Consider the following 6,000-nt stretch of genomic DNA (forward strand, 5'->3'; position numbering starts at 1 on the left):
CATTTCCATCCACACAGAAGTCCTGGCAAGGATCTTGAAACTCTGGTAGCATTTGAGTCTTGCAAGAATATCCCCTGTATAGTTTGTGGTCTGTGCCTAGGTCTGCTGCCTTTGCTACTTTTTGTTCATAGCAGATCCCCCTTCTGTCATTGAATGATGGGTTGTCTCTTAGGCAATTTCAAGTCATTTCCACATCATTTGACAAGCCTGTAATGGTGTCTCCTGTTTTTTTGTGATCTAAATAATAGTTAATGATTATATTAATTCAAGTTAATAATCTTACAATCTCTTCTGAACCAAACACACATTAAAATAGTAGGTTTTCCCCAGAACTGAGAACTGGTCTCCAGGCATTATGCTCAGCATTAACCTTTTTGTCTTATACAGATTTGAGGACAGATTATTCCTATACAGTATACTGCTTATTTTGATGTTTCAAATAATAATTCTAATGTAATTTTGATTTCCTTCAGTATTTTTTTCACTCTGGGAATGTTAGCATTGTCTCCCACATCTTCCTATAGCTTTCATTTAGAAAAATATAAGGGGTGTGTGTGTGTGTTCTGGCAATAAGCTGCTATTTTTGCTCAGTTCCAATGTTTACATAACTAATTGGTTTTTATGGGGAAATCCCAATAATGCTTATTGTCTAGGTTTTGAAAAAATCCTTACAAAATAAATATGGTGAAGGGGAAATGTATTTCTTCCTATCACTGGAGGGAAATGATTTAAATTTAAAAACTTTTAAAAAGAAAGATTGCACATATATTGTGTTGTCCGCTACTTGGGACAATTATTACATTGTAAACTATTACAAATTGTTAATTATTCCACATGTTATCCTCTTCCTTTGCCCCCTCCAAAACATATTTATAAAAGTAACCCATTTCTGATGCTCATAGTGTCTGTGTTTCCTAGCCATATGGTGGCTTATATATCTAATGCCCAGTTGAGAACTGACTGCAAGGACAGATGGACCATCTGCTGAGTGTCAAATGGGAAATCGTTTTATCCATTCATGATTATCCTCATACCCTCCTACTAAAGGCGAGATCATGGGACCTGTGATTTTCAGATTTTTTGACTGCTTATTTTAGCATTCATCTTTATAATATTAACTTGTCTGTCAATAATCACACCAACTCTTTAAAACATTACTTACCAGCTTACATTTTCCATACCCATTTGAGTTTTAACTTCAGTGCTTACTTTAAAAAATAAATAAATCAGCTCTTAGTTTAAACTTTCCTGCTTGTTTGACTCTGAAAAAGAGAGTTTTTATTTTAAACTATGGAAGGCTGAGGGCAAAAAATGTCAGGTATTTTAAAATACAAAAAAAGGTCTCTGCTGATTGATAGAACTAAAGTATTTATGTCCTCATGCAAGCTGAGGCATATATGTGTAAGCCTGGATTTTCCATTCATTTCATGTAAATGAAAGGAGAAGATTATATAGGAACTTCATGTCCTCAGTGATACTGCTTCAAACCAGCATCTCTGAGAACCTTGGAAGTGAGCCCCAATAGCTCAAGCTTGCAACTTGAAATGTGACTTCTATATTATCATCAGTAGTGCTGCCTGGCTGTAGTCAGATGACAAGTTTCTTCCATCCTTACATCCTGATTGTCACTGACAGAAGCTTTGATGTAGCCAGAAATCCACATATAGAAGCCTACATGTATAAATTCTGGGTACATCATTTGCCAAGAAGAAGAAGAAGAAGAGTTTGGATTTGATATCCCGCCTTTCACTCCCCTTCAGGAGTCTCAAAGCGGCTAACATTCTCCTTTCCCTTCCTCCCCCACAACAAACACTCTGTGAGGTGAGTGGGGCTGAGAGACTTCACAGAAGTGTGACTGGCCCAAGGTCACCCAGCAGCTGCATGCGGAGGAGCGGAGATGCGAACCCGGTTACCCAGATTACGTGACTACCGCTCTTAACCACTACACCACACTGGCTCTCAAGTGATTTCTGCACCTTGTACTGGGTGTTGTTGTTCCTAAGATAAGAAAAGGAATGTGTTCTGTTGTAATCTGTTTCTAAATTATGTGTGCAAGAGAGGGTTGATTCCTTTTCTTTATGCTTTTCCATGTGCTCTGTGCTATTTCCAACAAGGATAGCATGGAAGGAGGCAGTTGGTTGACCATTGTCCCTAGAGAGAAAGAGGAATGTCTGTAGTTGCATGCATTAGGGATCCCCAAGCCAGCTGCAGAATATTCATCAATTTCCCTCTCCGTGGGGTAAGGCAAAAATGGGAGAAATGTCAGGGTATATCACCACTAGTTCAACGGTTTAATATCAGTTTTACTATTCCCCAAAGGATCCTAGTTACTGTAAAATGTTGAGAATCCTGAGGTCTTTTATAGAGCTGTTTTCCAAGGCTCCCTGGAACACAGTTAAAGGCAGTCAGTGAGACACATGCACAAAGGTGTAGTGGTCTGGGATCATAGGAGGTCAAAGAACTTATTATTATTTCTGCAGAAGGCTCCCCATCTCTTAGTAGATTTTTAGCTACTTTTTTTTTTAGCTCTTTAGCTACTGAGGAGTCTTCTCACCCTTTGCACTGGTTGGAGACAAGTCACTGAGGACTGGCTTGTAGTATCACTCTAGAAAAGGTGCATAAGAAGATGGTTGAGGAGGCATTGTTCTGTATGCTCCAAAGCTAAGCATTTAGCAACAGTGAATACACATGGTGCTTCTGTTTCAAGAGGGTGGTGGGCAAGTTCTTCTACATACAATGGACCATCAAAGAAGTCTGATGGACCATTAAATCACTCCAGAAGAAGGTATCGGCGCACTCCAAATCATTGGCCCATGTATGCACACAGAAAATAGTAGTTTTAGCTGAAAGGCAACTCTTGCAACAATTGATTGTTGCAATGCATCCCTAATTATTATTGTTGTATAATTATAGGATTATTGTAGAACCTTAGAAGGCAGTGTGTCTGTGAGGAGGAATGGTTGTGAGGTGTGTGTGGCAGAGATGGGGCATGGCTATGACTATCATGAAGGGACCCTGCACTTCTGAATTCGCCACTACTCTACTGTTCATGCAGGATGACCTCTGGGTTGATAACTAAACTGAAGGTGGGCAGTGGGCCCATCTGATTTTCTTTTACTGATTTTTTTCTTTTATTTTTCTCATGTTTTTATATGTTTGTTGGGTGCTGATCATAAGTGAGATGATGTCACCTCAAGTGGATTTTCCCTTGTGGAACAGAGGTCCCCCATCCCCTCTTTTCCATTGCACTCAACTGTGCTTTTCAAAAGCAGCTCCTGATGGTTGGGGACCCTTAGGAACAGAATGGGAAGTGGTGGAGGTGGAGGTGTTGCAGCTGGAGGGGGAAATATGTGGAAATTGGGTACCATATGTGCAAACCAAAATGTCTTGGGCTTGTTAAACATCCCTTTGGTTCCATCCTATGGATGGTCACTTCTGAACCTAACACTATTTTGATGTTGCCTTACATCTTTCCTTCCCCATTTGATTGACACATACTGTGGTTTCCTCTCAGATTTATAAATCTTTTGATTAATGGATACAAAAAAGATTGGCTTCTCAGTTGTGGTGCAGCCTTGTTAATATAAAACTGCATCATTCCCTGCACTCTCCTTGTCCATAAACTCAGTTACATCATAACATAGATACCTGAGGGGAAGGCTTATGATTTGTGTTTAATCAGGCCATATGGACAATCAGCAATTATGGTTTCTCACATTGCACTAGTACAATGAAGGATAGTGGCTCATCCTTTGACTTGTCCATCCGTAGAACTTCTTTTATGATGTAGTAAGATTAGAGATGTTAGCCAGTGGTTGCACTGCCTCTTTGTTTCCATCCTTTTCTTTGTTAATTTCATAACAAAACATCAGTGTCCACTAAGTCCAACATAGTTCACCAGACATATATTATGACTGCCAAGCCTCCTCTTTTTTGAGTCCCAAAAGATAGCAAAAAGCAGGCATTTATCAAGCCCTTGATAGGCTTCCATAAATGGCAGACTGACTGTGTTTGGCTTGATGTGTCACAATTCATGCAGGAAGAAATTATACTATGAGCGAGCATTTTGTAGTTACTGTCTTCTTCTTTTTCCCTTTTCCTTTCTGGTGTGTGTGTGTGAACTTTCTTTCAGATTCAGACCAGGATGTGATGCTGCAAAACATGGTCCCAAATGAGATTCATCAAATATAGTATGCAAAATCCCCAGAAACACCAATTAAAGATCCCCCCTTTTAAAGTAAATTCTGGCCACAAGCTGCCAGTTTTGGTAGCCCCTGAACACTTCCAAAATGTGTGCTACTGTTATCAAATTTAGTTTCGGTTTTTGTTCAAAACAACTGCTCCAGAAATTGACATTTATCCAGTATGTGATCCACTACTGATCTCGGAGACTACACTGAAAATTATTGCATTAATGGCAGAAGAAAAACAGAAAAAACATTTGGGGGAAAATATATAGCCTATTCAATGGACATATTGGTACCACCATCTGGTCATTAGAAGATACTCTAGATCTTTATGAAAAAAGCGGTGCCCAAACAGGAAATTTTGTTGAAAAGGAAGTTAGTGTTTTCATACTCATAATACCTTTTTGCTCCTGAACACCACATGATCCTTCTGAAGTTAAGCACCTATGCAGCATGAGCCAAAGCATGTTTACTCAGAGATGACACTTAAGGCTACAGTCCTCCTAAGCACACCTAGGAGAGTGTGAAGTCCCATTGAGTTAAACACTTCTGCCTAGTGATGCAAGTGCTTAACTTAGTAGGACGTATGCTCTAGTAGGAAGTGTGCGTAGGCCTGCAGTCTTAACAACCATTTCTTTTCATTGAGTGAGATATTTACCGTATTGGCCCAAATATAAGCCATACCCGAATATAAGCCACATCTTTAAAATTTGGGGAGGGGAGGAGAGAGAAAAAGACAATACCCGAATATAAGCTGCTCCCTTAAAATTCTGCAGGCACTCACGCCCCATTCCATTTTACCGTATGTCTGCTTCAGCAGCGATATTGTAAAAGCCAATTTTTGTAAGGTCACGAATTTAAGCTGCACTTTAACTTTTCATGGTCAGAATTTGGGGGGAAAGTGAGGCTTCTATTCAGGCCAATATGGTAAGCACATGCCTAACTCTCCCATCAAAATACATTGGCATAGGTTATGCCCATGGTTGCTGCTATCCCTGAGCTACACTCAGTTTTTTCTCCATAACAACTAACTACTTTTCTGCTAATTCCAGCAGGGCCCACACTTTTACCTTCAGATAAGGTGCTTTAAAAAAATATAATAATGGGGATTTAAACCAATCCGTGTGCACTGACTGCTTTGTGCATGCAGTATTCATTCTACTGGATTACAAGCATTTGCCCTCTTGCAACAAGGAAGAGCTTCAAATGCATGCACACAGCTCCATGTGCACATTTGGGTTTTTGTTTTCTTCAAAGGCAAAGGAACTTCATGTGTGTTACCTTAACTGAGTGTTCTCCTTATCTTTAAATGAATGGGAGATCCCTGCTTCTGGGGCAGCCCCATATGCATCTTCTTTACCATCTCGGTTAGAGGCAAGAGTGGGCATTGATCAAATCACATGGAAGTGTGACAGAATGTACAATGCAGGCATCTTTCAAAATGCCTTAAATTAAATGCCTGGCTGTACTTAGGGATTAAGATGCTGCTAGTGGCCTGGATATACAGGATGCACTTGATAAGATTTGAGAATGTAAAGACAAGTGTATTTGGAAACTGGCTGGAATACATTTCTTTTTCAGCCGTGTTTCTGCATTATATGTATATGTTTATATATCCATTTCATGGCCCTAGAATTGCCAATTTCACTTTCATTCTCTCTTTCTTCTTCCTCATGAACACAAGTTTATCTGTACAGGACAGAGAAGCATGTAAATAAGTGATGGTGTATAAATATGCTATTGTTTATATGGAAACAGATATTTTGTACAAACAATGAATGTGATTTAGATTTCTGTTACTCAGATGTATTGC

The 6,000-nt window shown here is 39.5% G+C and overlaps 1 protein-coding gene across 18 annotated transcripts in view; it reads left to right on the plus strand.

Annotated features, from left to right (window-relative positions):
- JAKMIP3 (Janus kinase and microtubule interacting protein 3) overlaps positions 1 to 5,586 on the plus strand; it is a 105,039-nt gene extending 99,453 nt beyond the window's left edge. For all 18 annotated transcript variants that reach the window (XM_082222851.1, XM_082222837.1, XM_082222854.1 and 15 more), the window contains one exon: positions 4,133 to 5,586. The gene's annotated coding sequence lies outside the window, so the exon portion shown is untranslated. The remainder of the gene's footprint in view (positions 1 to 4,132) is intronic.
- The last annotated feature ends 414 nt before the right edge of the window (positions 5,587 to 6,000 follow it).

Source organism: Podarcis vaucheri, assembly GCF_965113315.1.
Source record: "Podarcis vaucheri genome assembly, chromosome: 5".
Classification (NCBI taxonomy): domain Eukaryota; kingdom Metazoa; phylum Chordata; class Lepidosauria; order Squamata; family Lacertidae; genus Podarcis; species Podarcis vaucheri.